The 19,137-nt window shown below is 46.5% G+C and overlaps 1 protein-coding gene across 1 annotated transcript in view; it reads right to left on the bottom strand.

Moving 5' to 3' along the window:
• The window catches only part of PHF24 (PHD finger protein 24), a 166,985-nt gene that overhangs the window by 33,449 nt on the left and 114,399 nt on the right, over positions 1-19,137 (bottom strand). The gene's annotated exons all lie outside the window — the stretch shown is intronic.

Raw genomic sequence — 19,137 nt, 5'->3', positions numbered from 1 at the left:
GCGTCGGGCCTGAGGATCCTGCCGGAGGCTGAACATCTGTGGCACCTCATGGCAGCGTGGCGGGACAGACCTCAGCCTGCCGCCCAGGTGGATCTAACCCGTGTGGACGAAACCCCACCGTCCCACTGGGGTGTGGTGGTCTCCTTCAACTCCCGACATGGGAAGGGAGTCATCCAAGAGATCGGGGAGCCACTGCAGGTCCGCGTGGACCGGGAAGAAGTCGAGCTCTGTGGAGGAAGGTATGACGCCGATCTGGAGCCCGGCGATGCCGTGACCTACACCCGGTGGAGGAGGGAAGCGGGTGGAATAGGCTGGGTAGCTCGGGGTGTCCAGCGGTGCGTCGCCCTGCAGGCTGCTACTGGAGTGCCGGAGGATGAGCCTTCTGAAAGGAAGGTGCCGGAACCCGTCCCCATGGAGCCGCAGGAGGACCGGGTCCACCGCGTGCCTCTGGGTCGCGCTCGCCCACAAGCTAGGAGGGCATCCCGGCGAGGGATCCTGTCGCTGCTGGAGCCAGGACCGGCCCTTGCCACACCAAGGCGACCCGTTGGCCGGGTGAGGCCGGGAAGAAGACCACCCCCCACATTACAAGATGAGTAAGCAGGAATGCTTTAAAATATGTACATAGTTTCTTAACTGTTTGTTCGTTTCCTGTTTTGCTGCTAGACCCGTCCAGGGTTAACTCTTAAGGGGATCCCTTTGTTGACCCGGGATCCCTATTGTTTTGTTTGATTTTTCTAAAGTTTTGCACAAAGTTTCCAGAACTGCCGCAATCATGAACAGTGCATGATACAAACTTTTTGTAAATAGTTTGCACCTTATTAAAGGTGCTCCCTACTGATTTTACTTCAAAAAGGACTCTTTGTGAAGATACCACACTGGAACCTTTGATGAGCATGGACTGGTAGCTTGAGAAGATATGCTACCTCATAGAGACTTGGTCCCCTCTTAAAGGGGATGTTCATTTGTTGCACTTAAATGGTGATATTGCTTTAAGATAGGTAGCAATAATGTTTTGACGAAAGAAAGTGATGATAATGTTTACATGAGAAAGTTATATGTGTCCAACTAGTTAATTGTAAAGAAATGCTGATAATGTTCCCTGAAAGAAAGTAAGAGCTAGATGAGGGATGCAGTAGGCCCGTAGGGGTAGACGTAGTGTCCAGCATACATGTCAGTAAGCAGATAATGAGAAGGTTTAATGTTATATAGAAAATGTTTGATAATGTTGATAGACAACAAGGATAGAAGGTGAACCCTGAGTCCTCCTAGGAGCCATATGGAGATGGCTCAGTGCTCTTAAACTGAAAGTAATGTTATGTTCTATACTGTGTATAGAAGTTGAAAAGACAGAAGGCTCGGGCTGAAAGGAGCGGTCCTGTGAGAAAGGAGAGGCAGTAGGTCTGGTGCCGTTAGGACAGGCGGTCCTGCAGATTTAAAGAAGGAGAATGTAAAAGTTAAATTGCCTTATAAGGTGATTATAAGAAGGTCTTTAGCGGATTCAGAGTGTACGTCCTTAAAGGCAATGTTAAATTATTGTTCAACAATTTTGCACTTAGTAGAATACCCGGTTGGGTAAAAGAAAGTTATTTATAGCATGTTGCTATGATATTTTACCATGTTTGTAACGTTCAAGTGTCCTCACCTCCCATAAAGGGAAGCTCTGTTTAAATATACTTATTGTTATTGCACTCAACAAAACTGTATGTCTTTTTGATAACTTGTATTGTTGTTTTCTTCTCAGTCCCGGAGTACTGTGTTTAACCAGGGGGGAGTGCAGCGCCCCAGAGTCCTGGTCGTTGCAGTACTGTGGCTCCGCCACTATGGGGAGCTATGGTGCGTCTGATGGCACTGAAGGAGTTCATCTGATCAGGTATCACAGACACCAATACATTTCACAGCCGGGCCTCCGGGGGGAGCTAAGGGTTCTATTCACTAGGCCACTCCCCACCATAGTGGGTAAACTGGGGGTCAGGCAGGAAGTTAGTCAGAAAGCTGACTGGGTTGGAACCAGGCAACACCTTGTGGCAGAGGGTGTTGTGGGGGAAGATACAGTATGGTCTCTGTCAGGGGTGGGATCCTGACAGAGGCTTGGCAACTTGAACGAACGTAACGGGACCGTGCCTGCTCAGGATAGCGGCGGTGCCTAAGGAAGGACCAGAAGCGAGATAGATTGTGCTGAGTGAGAAACGAGATCAAGGCAATAAGGAGAATACCAGTAGGGGTCGTGCTGTAAGACCGAGGCAACACCCTACTGAGGCGCACTACCGGTGGCCGGAACGCCGAGGGAGTATTACAACATCCAGCTTCAAGCGATACTCTAAACAGCGGCAGGACAGTCAGTCTAAGGCGGGCTGTCTAACTTAAATCACCTATGCAGTCTTGGGGGGCAACTTGTGGAGAGGGGCGACTCTAGGGTCCCGGAAGCGCTCCGAGCCTACCCGTCAAACGGGTGCCGTCCCAACCATAACACCAGGGAGGGACGGAGGATTAGCAGAACATCATCTAATCGAGTTGTGAGGGAACTTAAGAAACAGACACAACAGTTGTGGGGACTTTCTGTAAGCACAGCAGGGAAGGACCGCAACACATAGCGCTAGAAGGAAGGCACAGATTTCCACCTGCTAAGAGAACTCTGGAGGTGCCATTGGACCGGCCGGACTTGCGCAGCCTGGTTATCCGGATTCCGGACTGAGGACCCAGAGATCTTCAGTAAAGAGGTAAAGAGACTGCAACCTGGTGTCCTCGTTATTTACTGCACCGCACCACTACAGCTTCACCACCATCATCCGTCATACTTATTTACTGTACGCCCCTCGGCAGGGTCACGGACCGGGCTTAGCCACCGTGACAACCCCAGAGCAGAGACTCACAGGCCCGGTACCGGGTACCCTTCGGCCCTGCGGCAGTGGGGGGGCGCTACACATGCCCAAAGGAAGACCTCTCAGTGGAGGTCTGGGGTCACATGCTCAGGTACTGCAGTAGCTCCTATTGGTCCTCTAGTAAGGTCCTGAAGTTGCTCAGTTACTGTAGCAGTTCTCATTGGTCTTCTAGGAAGGTCCTGAACTTGCTGCAGCTATAAAAGGTTTGCATGGCCGCAGGGCCATGCGCTAGTATACACTTGTTTACGTGTGTGTGTTGTGAGGGAAAGTCGCTCTTAATCATCCCCTCCCTTGTGTTTGAATGCTCGCGTAAGGAGGATGATTGTAATCTAGCGACCGACTAGTAACCAACACTTGTACACAAACAGCGTCTATTGCTGTGACCGCCAGTGCAGCGCCGTGCGCTATCACTGCGCTTTCCAAACCCAAGTCTGGGTGGTTAGTGGCATCCGCCACTGTGGCACTGCATGCACTCTCGTGCTACTTTATTATTATTTCCGTTACGTGCGGTACTGCGGCCCTGTGACGCAACAGGGTTCGCTTCTTTCACACAGGGTGAAGCTAACCCGTGTGTGTATCTTCATTGTACCACCATATAGTCTGTCATTGCTTAGCAGCAGGTTCCATCTCTGCACAGTGGACCCCGGGCTGCAAACGCACCTTATTCCTTTTCTCTAATTATTTGGTGCGTTCCGCTAGTCCTAACAAGTAGCAACCATGATGCTCTTTGCACACCTCTTTTTCAAGCCATGCCCCCTCCATTCCTTTCTACACCCCCTCAATGTTTGCTTGTATGCCAGAACACTCTGATAACGAACAGGGGTCCAAGAGGTAAAGGGGCCACATCTACCACCAAAGCAGTAAGCAATTTGTGGCACTGACACAAAGAGGTTGCCATATATTGTTTTTGCACAGGGGCCCTTCTCTGCCTGTGTCCTGGTCCATCTCCGCCCCAGCTGTGATTAGCAGCTGACTGTCAATAGACAATGTACACAATAAGCTGTGGTGTGGGCGGGGGCAGCTTTCTGAGCCCTGCTTCATGTTAAAGGGAACCTGTCACCCCCAAAATCGAAGGTGTGCTAAGCCCACCAGCATCAGGGGCTTATCTACAGCATTCTGGAATGCTGTAGATAAGCCCCCGATGTAACCTGAAAGATGAGAAAAAGAGGTTTTATTATACTCACCCAGGGGCGGTCCCGCTGCGGTCCGGGTCCGACTCCTCCCATCTTTATAGGATGACGTCCTCTTCTTGTCTTCACGCTGCGGCTCCGGCGCAGGCGTACTTTGTCTGCCCTGTTGAGGGCAGAGCAAAGTAAGTACTGCAGTGCGCAGACGCTAGGCCTCTCTGACCTTTCCCGACACCTGCGCACTGCAGTACTTTGCTCGGCCCTCAACAGGGCAGACAAAGTACGCCTGCACCGGAGCCGCACCATGAAGACAAGAAGAGGATGTCATCGTAAGAAGATAGGAGGCCCCGGAATGGACCGTTCCGCCCGTCCAGGTGAGTATAATCTAACCTCTCTTTCTCATCTTTCAGGATACATCGGGGGGCTTATCTACAGCGTTACAGAATACTGTAGATAAGTCCCTGATGCCGGTGGGCTTAGCTCACCTTCGATTTTGGGAGTGACAGGTTCCCTTTAAATCTACAAACTGTGGCTCTGTCACAACTGCTGCACCAAGTAAACTAAGTGATACATCGCTGGATTCAGGATCTCTTTTCTTATACTATGTTGCCCTCAGCTGAAGTAGCAAAAACCTGGTGACAGATTCCCTTTAAATATTTTGCATAGTCATATCTCCCTTGAGATCACAACCCTACCCTGTTTCCCGTCACTTCTAGACTCTGGGACTGGTGGGAGCGCTGAGGTTCGGGGAGACTTCTCCGACTTCTGGAAAATTCATTGACTCAATATAAATATGGGAGGAAATATGGAAATAAATGAAAGTACAAGTACAGAAAAGGTAATATCTGCCACTGCTTACTCCTGTCCCCACACAGCAGGGCAGATAATTTGCAGGTTGGCAGTGTAGAAACCCAAGCCTCTAATGTGAAGAACCAGCAGTAAACAACCAGTTTATATCACAAAGTAATTTCATATTAACATTTATTTGAAGACCCGGCTGCTGTGTCACAGCTTGTGACATTGCAGTTGTCAGGTGGTTGCTAGAGGAAAAATGTCATGGATCAACGCCTCCGATGCAGACACAGATGTGCTGCCTCAAAGCATGAAGATTTCAGTAAAAAATATCAAAGTCTACAAGATTAATTCTCTAAGGGACTACATTGGGCTCCCAAAAATATATAAAAAAAATACTGCCCCTGTCTGATGCTAGATCAAAACCTCATGCACGACCCATGTTCATTCCTTCACTTCATCATTTTAAACCTTCTGTCTGGTTGTCTGCTCCAATGCCAAGTTCTTCCTATGTTGTCCTGTACAGGCTCTGGGGTTGTACAATATTGCATACAAACAAGCTCCAGGCTTGTACAATATTGCACACAAACAGGCTTCAGGGTTGCACAATATTGCACACAAACAGGCTTCAGGGTTGCACAATATTGCATACAAACAAGCTCCGGGGTTGCACAATATTGCATATGTAGCGCCCCCACTGCCGCAGGGCCGAGGGGTACCCGGTACCAGGCCTCTGAGTCTCTGCTCTGGGGTTGTCACGGTGGCTAGACCCGGTCCGTGACCCTGCTGAGGGGCGCCCAATGAAAGGTGTGGGTGGTGATGCTGTAGTGGTGCGGTGCAGGTCGCAGTAAATAACGAGGACACCAGGTTGCAGTCTCTTTACCTCTTTACTGAAGGCTTCAGGATCCTCGGTCCCGAATACGGTTAACCGGGCTGTGGGAGTCCGGCCGGTCCGATGGCACCTCCAGAGTTCCCTTTGCAGGTGGAAATCTGTGCCTACCTTATAGCGCTTGTGTGTTGCGGTCCTCCCCTGCTGTGCTTACGGGATAGTCCCCACAACTGTTGTGTCTGTTTCTGAAGTTCCCTCACAACTCGATTATGATGTTCTTCTTCGTCCCCCAGATGATATGGCTAGGACGCACCCGTATGACGGGTAGGCTCGGAGCTCTTCCTGGACCCTAGTGTCACCCCTCTCCTGTTGTTGCCCCCCTATGTCTTCTTAGGTGATTTGGGTGAGACAGCCCGCCTATAACTGACTGTCCTGCCGTAGGTTTGAAGTTAGGCCTGGAGCTCTATACTTCCTCGGCGTTCCGGCCACCGGCTGCGCGCCTCAGTTGGATGTTGCCTCGTCTTACAGCACGACTCCTACTGGTGTTTCTCCTTGTTGCGTTGATCTCGTTTCTCACTCAGCACAATAAACCTCGCTTCTTGTCCTTTCTTAGGGTACCGCCGCGATCAGGTGCAGGCGCGGTCCCGTAACGTTCTCTCAGTTCGCTAGGCCACTGTCAGGATCCCACCCCTGACAGGGACCCCCCTGAATCTTCCCCTGCAACACCCTCTGCCACAGGATGTTGCCTGGTTCCAACCCAGTCAGCTTCTAACTAACTTCCTATCCAACCCCCAGTTTTACCAGATTGTGAGGAGTGGCCTAATACATAGCACCCTTAGCTCCCCCTGGAGGCCAGACTCTGAAGTGTATTGGTGTCTGTGATACCTGGTCAGGTGAACTCCTTCAGTGCCATCAGACGTACCATAGCCCCCCTTAGCGGCGGAGCATCAGTACTGCAACGACCAGGACTCTGGGGCGCTGCACATACAAACAGGCTGCGGGGTTGTACAGTATTGCATACAAACAGGCTCCGGGGTTGTACAGTATTGCATACAAACAGGCTCCAGGGTTGTACAGTATTCCATACAAACAGGCTCCGGGGTTGTACAATATTGCTTACAAACAAGCTCCTGGGTTGCACAATATTGCATACAAACAAGCTCCGGGGTTGTACAGTATTGCATACAAACAGGCTCTGGGGTTGCACAATATTGCATACAAACAGTCTGCGGGGTTGTACAGTATTGCATACAAACAGGCTCTGGGGATGTCCAATATTGCATACAAACAGGCTCTGGGGTTGCACAGTATTGCATACAAACAGGCTCCGGGCTTGTACAATATTGCAAACAAACAAGCTCTGGGGTTTTACAGTATTGCATACAAACGGGCTCCGGGGTTGTACAATATTGCATACAAACAGGCTCCGGGCTTGTACAATATTGCAAACAAACAAGCTCCGGGGTTGTACAGTATTGCATACAAACGGGCTCCGGGGTTGTACAATATTGCATACATTCGTTTTAATTCTGACTGATTTGTCCCTAATGTTTACTATGGCTTCAACTCTTACTTTTTTCTCTCTTGATGCACAACACTAGAACATGCTGATTAGGTTGTATATTAATAAAGGATAATGATAATTATCATCATCATCATCATGTCTACTTAGGAAAAGGCAGACTTGAATTCAGCTTGTTTTTTTGAAGAGTGCAATCAATGTAAGACGAAGGAAGGGAGCAAAAGGAAAATCTCAGGAAAACATTGTCAAGTCTCTCAAAGCAGGTAAATAATCATCCACATTATGCCTCCCCCATACATACACCGCCTACTGAAAAGACTCCTTTAGATTCCTTCACGTCTTAGTGGCCTATCCTCAGTGAAATAGTTCCCGCACTGAATGGCGATCCATGAGGGGGTGGTTGTCTGTAATAATATGAGCTTATGGTGGAAGCTCAACAAGAAGTACCGGTAAATATTTCTCACTTGGAGAAGAGGCAGATTGGACCTGGCTGGGCGGCAGCCTGGGGATTGTTCAGCTTTGTTCAGAAAGTCCTCCAGAAATACCTAAGGACCATTCCAAGGATTAGAATAGATGTACTACGTTATGCACAGTATAGGACCTGAGGGAGGGGGACATAACATCAGGATTAAACTAACAGGTTCACTAGGAACAATACGGCATAATCCCTGGAGGGGTTGTACAGGACTATTTAATCTTTTTACCACAGTTGCTAACTACCTGCTTGTTGTGGCCAGTGCCGATCACAGGCGTGACTGCCGACATAATGCTGATTAACAGCCAACTCTGTGCTGTCTAACTGCGGGGAGCCGGCTGTCAACCAGGATGACGTCAACCAGGATGACGTCGGCAGACACGCCCCATTGACAGAGCAGCCCGGAAGAAGAAGAGCAGCTTTGTTGAGGTGGAGCAGCCGAATCGTTGGCAGGAGTGGTCAGTGAGCACTTTGAGCCGGCGCCAGGTAGAACATTCAGGTAGTTGTCACTGTTAGCAACTAACTACCTGTTAGTTTTTAGCCCCATTGTAATAAAAAAAATTAGTCCTGGAAAACGTATTTAACGTTTCCGACACTTACTATTATCCTCAGCAACTTTCACCGTTATCGCTCTACTCATAAGAAAGCCCTGCTGTAGTCTCCATCTTTAAATTTGCAAACCCCTGTATCCTACTCACAGAGCACTGATTATCCATCAATCATGTACCAATCTCCTTGTCATCTCTATGGTTACTTTCACTCCTGGTGTGGCAGCTCCTCACCCCTTCTGAACAGATGTTCTTTGCTACCTTCTGTGGAAGCAATACTGTCATGAAGTTTTACTGGTCTCAAAGAACAGTGACTGCTCCTTCATTTTAAACCCACATGGTAGCACATAATGTATAGAGTGCTACTCACTCCCACTTGCTAGCTAACTATGAAGCAGTCAATTCTAGTGAAATATGAAACTTTTATGCGCTCCGTCACACTTCCAGGAGGTCTACAGGATAATGTTTTGCCTGTGGAGAGTGCCAAGTTGACATGGGGAGACTTACAGGCCATGCAATGCTCAGATAAATTTAAATATGCAAATTGCTTCTCCAGAGAGAAAGAAGACAGTAATTCACCCTGCCCTGCAACCCAGCCCAGCCACCAGCGCATTATTAATAGAGTTGGAGCTCCCAAAGTTGCACAACTTATCACACAACCGTTGCAACTCATTTGGAGCAACCATAATAATAAAGCAACTTAGGTAACCAGGTGATATCTTCACAATAGGGTCAACGGTAACCCAAAGTGACCAGCTATGGATGTCTCATTGAGTACTTTAACTCCACTGTAATGTTCATATTGTACATGACTATTTGTGAGACGGCGGAGAACCCATTTCAACAGTAAAACTACGCTAACATGGATGTTACAGCTTTTCTTTAGAACAAAAGCTTTGATTCTGTATAATATTCACCATGCAACATGTATCCAAGTGGCAACCAACTGACCCCTTAAATTTTGCAAAAGGCTATGCCAGGGGTCAGCAATCTTTTTGGTATGACGTCAACTGAAAAAAAAAAAAGATGAAGTATTCTGTGTGCCGTACAGTATGAAAGTTACGTAACGCTCACTGTCTACCTGTGTTATCGTAATGTCGGCAGTCATATTGAAACCTATGTTGTTGCCGTTTCCTACGTTTTGTTTGAAAGTCTTAAAGTCTGAAAGTCGTTTGGCCCTTTAAGTTATATTAAGTAATGGAGCATAAATCGGATTTGTCACGTGGGCACACCAAGATCAGTTAGGCTATCAAGGTAGCGTTCAGGGCTAAGCTCGGTGCCAGATAAGGTATCACATCACACATTGGTTCTCCACACTTTACCAGACCATTTATCTTGGCAACTAAACTTATGTGAGCATTATCCAACTTACCAGCTTGGCATTATGCCCAGGGAAGCACTTTGGAACAAGTGCAATGTATAAGGGCACATTCACCTAATGGACATGAACATATGTTCTGGCTCATTTATTTGGTTTTGTTTTAGTATTTTGTAACTTGTATAAACAGGAACGTGGCTCCCCCGTTAAGAGACCAATGTGAAATGTTCAGTTTGTCTGATTTTTCTCTTTATAGGTATATTTTTGAGTAAAGTGTAAATTGTTCATTTATTCAATAAACTTCTGATAACATATCTCCGAAGTGCCAAGCAATAAATTTTGTATTTTTTTTTCTGACAAAGAAAAATGGTTAAAATAAAAAAAAAACAGTGCATTAAGACCTCAAATAATGCAAAGAAAACAAGTTCATAATCATTTAGAAACAACATTACTAATGTTTTATCTCAGGAAGTAATAGTAAAACACGGCACTCTGGGTATCTTGGAGGTGCTCAAGTTAGGTATCCAACCCGTAATGTATAAGCAATAATATACTTGGCACTCAGGAGAACTTTATAGTGAAGAAAAACATCATTTATTCAGTGCATCCAGTTCAACATGAACGTTTTCGGTCCAAACATAGGACCTTCATCAGACAGGGTTTGAATACTGCAATATATACACAAAAAATTCAAAAAATTTTTTTAGACAAAATTCATGATGCACAATGAGAATACGATGTATTATATTCGAAACTACATAGCATAAAGCAGATATCACTGGTAGAGTGACCAAACAACACTTGTGGCGGACTAGGTGAATCCGACTTGGTGCTACGTGAGTCGTGAGCCTCGTTTCGGAGATACTAAGAGCTGGGAGCGTCTTGACAAGAAGATTGTGATAAGGTGACCATGCTAAGTCTTGATAACGGCCTGCCAGGGTGGGGAATAAATAGAGAGATTGCCCCAAGGTCGTGCGGGGTGAGCTGCCTAAAATACAAGAATACAGACAAGTAAAACCATGTGACAACATATAAAGACATATCAAGACATCAGGATGCCATTAAAAGGAATCAGTGCTAGGATATATAGTATGAGGTCACCATGGACGTGGTGACCCTGATGTGTGACCACCAGAGCTGTGTCTGAACCAACCCGGAAGTACCGCTGGGATGCCAGCATCTCCGGGAGGGTTCCCTTCAGCACGGCGCCATTCTCCGCAGCAGTAACAGGTACAGCGGCGCACCGCACTGTATTAACCTCCTACCCCTGCTCCTGACGTCCGGGTTATTCATTTATCTTGTTCCTTACAGCGCTCTTTGCACCAGCGATTACTTCGCCTCTCTGCAGCGCATTTTCACTAACTGTAGAAGGTAATACCTCCTTTTGTTCAATCTTATCTTCACTTGTGGGCCCATACAGACAAACTGTGTATTCCAGGTATATAACCTTTCTGGGGGGGACAGCTCACTCCCACCCTATATATGCTACTACGGGGTTGTTTATCCATACACCTAGTGTTGGTTCAGACACAGCTCTGGTGGTCACACATCAGGGTCACCACGTCCATGGTGACCTCATACTATATATCCTAGCACTGATTCTTTTTAATGGCATCCTGATGTCTTGATATGTCTTTATATGTTGTCACATGGTTTTACTTGTCTGTATTCTTGTATTTTAGGCAGCTCACCCCGCACGACCTTGGGGCAATCTCTCTATTTATTCCCCACCCTGGCAGGCCGTTATCAAGACTAAGGGTACCGTCACACAGTGCCATTTTGATCGCTACGACGGTACGATTCGTGACGTTCTAGCGATATCCATACGATATCGCAGTGTCTGACACGCAGCAGCGATCAGGGACCCCGCTGAGAATCGTACGTCGTAGCAGATCGTATGGAACTTTCTTTCGTCGCTTGATCACCCGCTGACATCGCTGGATCGTTGTGTGTGACAGCGATCCAGCGATGTGTTCGCTTGTAACCAGGGTAAACATCGGGTAACTAAGCGCAGGGCCGCGCTTAGTAACCCGATGTTTACCCTGGTTACCAGCGTAAACGTAAAAAAAAACAAACAGTACATACTTACATTCCGGTGTCTGTCCCCCGGCGTTCTGCTTCTCTGCACTGCACAAGCCCGCATAGCCAGGATATTGGTTGCATGCATTAGACACATCTTCCTCTAAATGTTCAGAACAACTGGTTCAGAATATGGGGTCAGCGATATAGAAAGATAACTGCCCAAACATCTGCAGGACTATGTTCTTCATCAGTCCTGACATTGGGGAAGAATTCAAAAATTGCTAGTGTCTATTGGAGATATAGCTTGGCTAAATTCAGCAACTTTCTCTTGGCCTCAAAATCACCATCCACATCACTATCTATAGTGGGGGAAATAAGTACTTGATCCCTTGCTGATTTTGTACGTTTGCCTACTGACAAAGACATGAACAGTCTATAAATTTAAGGGTAGGTTAATTTTAAAATATATCAAAAATAAAATCCAGAACATCACATTGTAAAAATTATATAAAATGATTTGCATTTTGCAGTGAGAAATAAGTATTTGATCCCTCTGATAAACAAGATTTAATAATTGGTGGCAAAACCCTTGTTGGCAAGCACAGCAGTCAGACATTTTTTGTAGTTGATGATGAGGTTTGCGCACATGTCAGGAGGAATTTTTTGTAGTTGATGATGAGGTTTGCGCACATGTCAGGAGGAATTTTGGTCCATGCTCTTTGCAGATCATCTCTAAATCACTAAGATTTTGAGGATGTCACTTGGCAACTCGGAGCTTCAACTCCCTCCATAAGTTTTCTATGAGATTTCCATGACCTTAGTGTGCTTTTGAGCCACTCTTTTGTTGCCTTTGCTGTATGTTTTGGGTCATTGTCTTGCTGGAAGACCCAGCCACGAACCATTTTTAATGTCCTGGCGGAGGGAAGGAGGTTGTCACTCAGGATTATACGGTACATGGCTCCATCCATTCTCCCACTGATGCAATGAAGTAGCCCTGTGCCCTTAGTAGAGAAACACCCCCAAAACATAATGTTTCCACCTCCATGCTTGACAGGGGGACGGTGTTCTTTGGGTCATAGGCAGCATTTCTCTTCCTCCAAACACAGTGAGTTGAGTTAATGCCGAAGTCGTCAATTTTTCTCTCATCTGACCACAACACCTTCTTCCCAATAAGGCTAGGTTCACATTGCGTTAATGTGTGCACGCTAACGGACAGCGTTGCACGGCGAAAATGTCGCAATTAACGCCGTGAAACGGGTCCGTTAGCGCACCCATTGACTGCAATGTGAAGTTTCCCTGTAGCGCATCGCTAGCGCGTGCCTTTTTCGGCTCGCGCTAGCGATGTGCCGTTCTTCCGTGGCACGCCTCGGACGCTGCTTGCAGCGTCCACGGCGCGCCCGAGGTCCGTTCCCCGCTCTCGCAGATCGGGGATCTGCGAGAGCGGGGATGTTAACGCGACCCCTAGCTAGCGCTAAACGGATTGCCCTAACGCAATGTGAACCTAGCCTAACTCAGAATCATCCAGGTGTTCATTGGCAAACTTCAGATGGGCTTGTACATGTGCCTTCTTGAGCAGGGAGACCTTGCAGGCACTGCAGGATTTTAAACCTTTACGGCGTAATGTGCTACTAATGGGTTTTCTTGGTGACTGTGGTCCCAGCTGACTTGAAATCATTAACAAGTTTCCCCCTGTGTAGTTTTAGGCTGATCTCTCACCTTCCTCATGATCAAGGATACTACACGAGGTGAGATTTTGCATGGTGCCCCAGATTGATTTTGTATTTCTTCTATTTTCTTACTATTGCACCAACAGTTGTCTCCTTCTCACCCAGCATCTTACTTATGGTTCTGTAGCCCATTCCAGCTTTGTGCAGGACTGTGATCTTGTCCCTGACATCCTTATTAAGCTCTTTGGTTTTATCCATGTTGTAGAGGTTAGAGTCTGACTGATTAATTGAGTCTATGGACAGGAGTCTTATAAAGGTGACTATGTAAGACAGCTGTCTGTAGTGCAGGTAACGAGTTGACTAGGAGCATCTAACTGGCCTGTAGGAGCCAGAACTCCTAATGGTTGGTAGGGGATCAAATACTTATTTCTCACTGCAAAATACAAATAAATTCATATAACTTCTACAATGTGATTTTCTGGATTTTATTTTTGATATTTTCTCTCTCAATGTTAAAATTAGCTTACCCTTAAAATTATAGACTGTTCATGTCCGTGTCAGTGGTCAAACTTACAAAATCAGCAAGGGATCAAATACTTATTTCCCCCACTGTACATGCTATCTGGCTAGAATTGTGGTTGTGAGCATCCATGGAGAAAGACAACGTGGATCTGATGGCCTTGTAATAAGGCTCAACAAGGGGTTGGCTCAACCAGAAGAGTAGTCATGCGGATGTTGGAGTCCGCAGCTTCAGGTCCTTTTATATATATTTAACCATGGAGCCTTTTATATAATATATCCATTAGCCTTCCATTATCGCACTGTAGCCAATGTAATTCCACATTGTCTAATTTCATTTGGTATAATTTGAAGGTCTCCAGTGTCACCCATGTAACACTGACGGTCTCCGGTGTCACCCATGTAACATTGACGGTCTTCGGTGTCACCCGTGTAACAGTGACGGTCTTCGGTGTCACCCGTGTAACAGTGACGGTCTTCGGTGTCACCCGTGTAACAGTGACAGTCTCCAGTGACCCATGTAACACTGACGGTTTCCGATGTCACCCATGTAACATTGACGGTCTGCGGTGTCACCCATGTAACATTGACAGTCTCCGGTATCACCCATGTAACATTGACGGTCTCCGGTGTCAACCGTGTAACATTGAAGTCTCCGGTGTCAACCGTGTAACATTGACGGTCTCCGGTGTCACTCGTGTAACAGTTGACAGTCTCCAGTGTCACTCGTGTAACACTTGCATGTAGGATAGCTGCGGAGACACCATCACGTGTTTCTCAACGCAAGCAGTGAATAGCCAGACCTTTCCCCGGGAAGGAACAACCACGGGAAGGGCAGCATCCAATAAAGGAAAACATCCAATACAGGAAAACCACCTATGCCAAGCATGGTATCCATCCACAGACAGCTGTTTCGGGGTGTTTGCCCCTCATCAGTGTGGAGTAGGAATCTGGCTATTAGGAGCAGTGCCTAGTAAAAGGCTGTGAAGGAACAGATGATTGGCCTCGGGGAGACCAAAACATCCAACACCGCGGAGACACCATCACGTGTTTCTCAACGCAGTGATCCAGAACACTGCCCCCATCCCTTATGGGAAATATGCAAATGCATGTAGGATAGCTGCGGAGACACCATCACGTGTTTCTCAACGCAAGCAGTGAATAGCCAGACCTTTCCCCGGGAAGGAACAACCACGGGAAGGGCAGCATCCAATAAAGGAAAACATCCAATACAGGAAAACCACCTATGCCAAGCATGGTATCCATCCACAGACAGCTGTTTCGGGGTGTTTGCCCCTCATCAGTGTGGAGTAGGAATCTGGCTATTAGGAGCAGTGCCTAGTGATGGTGTCTCCGCAGCTATCCTACATGCATTTGCATATTTCCCATAAGGGATGGGGGCAGTGTTCTGGATCACTGTGTTGAGAAACACGTGATGGTGTCTCCGCGGTGTTGGATGTTTTGGTCTCCCCGAGGCCAATCATCTGTTCCTTCACTCGTGTAACACTGACGGTTTCCGATGTCACCCATGTAACATTGACGGTCTCCGGTGTCACCCATATAACATTGACAGTCTCCGGTATCACCCATGTAACATTGACGGTCTCCGGTGTCAACCGTGTAACATTGACGTCTCCGGTGTCAACCGTGTAACATTGACGGTCTCCTGTGTCACCCATGTAACATTGACTGTTATGATCCTGGTGGCAAGGATCGCAAACTGACCTGCTAAGTAACAGAAATCCTTAGGACAAGCTCTGGGGATGTGGGAGCTATACTGACCGCAACCCTGATTCTATCAATACACACTATAGGCAGCCGTGGAGCGTTACCTAAAATCCTAGACACCTCGTCACAGCCTGAGAAACTAGCTACCCCTAGAAAGAAAGCAAGCCTCACTTGCCTCAGAGAAATCACCCCAAAGTTTTTAGACAGCCCCCCACAAATAATAACGGTGAGTTAAGGGGAAAATACAAACGTAGAAATGAAAACAGGTTTTTAGCAAATGAGGCCCACTAACACTAAATAGACAGAAGACAGCAAGGGATCTGTGCGGTCAGTACAAAATGCTATCAAAAACAATCCACGCAGAGATTACAAGAACCCCCACACCGACTCACGATGTGAGGGGCGCAACTCTGCACCCCAGAACTTCCAGCAAGCGAGAATATTACATATAAGCAAGCTGGACAGAACTCATCATATACAGAGAAACATTTTCAAGGAAATAATGAGCAAACATGAACTAGCAAGACTTAGCTTCTCAGGAGGAGACAGGTCACAAGGAAAGTCCAGAGAGATCAGAACCAGTACTGAATACAACAACAGCAGGCAAAAAGTGAAGGTCCAGGTGGAGTATTTTAAATAGAGGCCAGACTAGCAGAAAACGAAGCAGCTGGATTCCAGCTACAGACCCGCAGTAAGCACTAAAGGCCACCAGAGGGAGCCCAAGAACAGAACTCACACAATACCACTCATGACCACAGGAGGGAGCCCGAGAACGGAATTCACAACAATTCACGGTCTCCGGAGTCACCCATGTAACATTGACGGTCTCCAGTTTCACCCATGTAACATTGACGGTCTCCGGTGTCACCCATGTAACATTGACGGTCTCCGGTGTCACCCATGTAACATTGACGGTCTCCGGTGTCACCCATGTAACATTGATGGTCTCCGGTGTCACCCATGTAACACTGACGGTTTCCGATGTCACCCATGTAACACTGACAGTCTCCGGTGTCACCTGTGTAACATTGACAGTCTCTGGTGTCACCCATGTAACATTGATGGTCTCCTGTGTCACTCATGTAACATTGACGGTCTCCGGAGTCACCCGTGTAACAGAATTGTCTCCTGCCGGTAAACTTTAATGAATGTTTTTGCAGACACCTCGGCTCTTCCATTCAGTGACCTGCAGAGACAGTTTTATTTCACTGTCTCTGTGCACATTACACTCCATTGCCCTAAATGAGCGGCGCTTCCCTCGGAGGAATCCCAGCTGATCTCGCTCTCGGTCTATTCTCTCTCATCTTGTCAGATGCTTTGGATGAATATAAAAATAGGCAGAGAACATACAGAGTCTTATTCTAAGACTTGAAAGGAGAGGTCTGGATCTCGACATTTCAAGCACGTGATCAATGGGCAGCTTTGTAGTTAATCCTTTTTTATTGGCTGTTTGTTAAGGGAATAGTTGTAGCTTTTATGTATTAGGCTGGTTTCACACTTGCGTTTTTTGCCGCTGCGTTTTAGCGCTAAAAAACGCATGCGTTTTTTTTCTATACTTATCATTAAAAACGCATGCGTTTTTTGCATGCGTTTTGACGCGTTTTTTGCAACGCATGCGTTTTTTTATGCGTGCGTTTAGTTGCAGAAATGCAACCTGTAGTAATTTCTAGCAGCGTTTTTTTGCCGCAAAAAACGCATGCGTTTATTCGCGGCAAAAAAATGTATTGCTGTCTATGTAAACGCATGCGTTTTTATAAAAAACACAAGAAAACAAAAAAAAAACAAGAAAACCCTAACCCTAACCCTTGGGTTACTAGGGATCCTAACCCTAACCCTAACCCTAACCCTATGGATCCTAACCCTAACCCTAACCCTAGGGATCCTAACCCTAACCCTAAACCTTAGGGTTAGGGTTAGGATCCTAACCCTTAGGGTTAGGGTTAGGGTTAGGATCCCTAGGGTAATGGTTAGTGTTAGGGTTAGGATCCCTAGTAACCCTAGGGATCCTAACCCTAACCCTAACCCTAGGGATCCTAACCCTAACCCTTAGGGTTAGGGTTAGGATCCTAACCCTTAGGGTTAGGGTTAGGATCCCTAGGGTTAGGGTTAGGATCCCTAGGGTTAGGGTTAGGGTTGGGATCCCTAGGGTTAGGGTTAGGGTTTGGATCCCTAGGGATAGGGTTAGGGTTAGGGTTTGGATCCCTAGGGTTAGGGTCAGGGGTAGTTTTAGGGGTAGGGTTAGGGTTAGGGTTTGGATCCCTTTATCACCTTGATGGTGGGGGGTGGCTTATCAGTGACCTGGTGACCAGGACATTCTTCTAATAAAAAGCTACCCCTAACCCTAGGGATCCTAACCCTAACCCTAACGCTAGCTAATTCTATTAATAGTGGGTTTTCTAGTTGATTTTGATGATTGGCAGCTGTCACACACTTCTCAGCATGCGTTTCAAAAACGCAAACGCAGGAAAAAACGCATGTAAACGCGGCAAAACGCCGTGTTTTTTTTTTCTGCATGCAAAAACTCATGCGTCTAAAAAACGCAGCGTTTGCACGCGTTTACATGCGTTTTTTCACCACCTGCAGTTTTTTTAAAAACGCTGCAGATCAAAACGCAAGTGTGAAACCAGCCTAACACTTTATTGATCAGTTTGTATTTTTTTACTGAAGTTACTTAGACTGTAAAATGCTCATCAACCATTAGAATAATAAATCTTTCATTATAAATAGTTTATAAATATTTTCAGCTTTAAAGGGGTGTTCTTATTTTTCACTGGATTTTCCATAAATTGGACCAGCACACCTCCCGAAAATGTGAGTCTCGTGACCCATACATCTGCCTGCCCATCAGCAGAGAATACGGAAGTGGACTCGACTTTATTTTTGGAACTCACAAAGGAATCAACACATGGGCAGCCACTTTTCCACTGACCATGGCCACCACAGCACCAGGCAGGACTGGGGAGTAAGGTGACATGTCATAGATATCTAAATGGGGACAAAGATCAATTTTCAGGTTATGCAAAATGTCTACGTAATAGTCGCCTCCAGAGCTGCATTCACAATTCTTTGGCTCTCCTTAGTTCTACCCTCACATCTCTCAGCAATCTCTGCATCCCAGAAATAATTAGGATTAGGGTGGATAAATGGTTCATCTTCTAAGAAAAATTCACAGACAATATTTGCTGAAGCACAATAACTCCCCTTTTCATGTTTTTCCAATCACAGTGAGTGGTTACAAAGAAGGCACAGCGCTTGGAGGTTGCAGTTCACACCAGGCGCAGCAATTGCTGCTCTCTTGGGTCAGTGTTAGCTCCACAGTGACCTTGCAACACACTTGGAGCATGGGACCAGGAGAACGAACACCACTATTCGTGGTCCTGTTCTTAGGATCACAAGTGACCCCTCTTTCCACACTTCCGTTCAGTCAACCACTCAAACCATGGCAGCTAACCCCCGGTTACAGCTGTAGCCTTCCCCAAGTAAGAGTTTATTATCATCTTTGCTCACTGATATCTCTCAGAATACCAGCAGATTCCCCAAAATTGAGCCCTTCTAAGCTGACAACATATTGAGTTCCCACAATTTAAATAAAACTAGTCACCAGATCAAAAGTTTCAGCTTATATTTTATTCTCGCTGTTTCCTTGAGTATTCCGCTCTTTTCATTTTCTAAATCTGCCATACGGTTCCAGAAATATAGGTCTTTTTAGTT

The sequence above is a fragment of the Ranitomeya variabilis genome, chromosome 1, assembly GCF_051348905.1.
Source record: "Ranitomeya variabilis isolate aRanVar5 chromosome 1, aRanVar5.hap1, whole genome shotgun sequence".
NCBI classification, from domain to species: domain Eukaryota; kingdom Metazoa; phylum Chordata; class Amphibia; order Anura; family Dendrobatidae; genus Ranitomeya; species Ranitomeya variabilis.
Note: the sequence above shows the minus strand (reverse complement) of the source record. Positions and strands in the feature narration are given on the sequence as shown.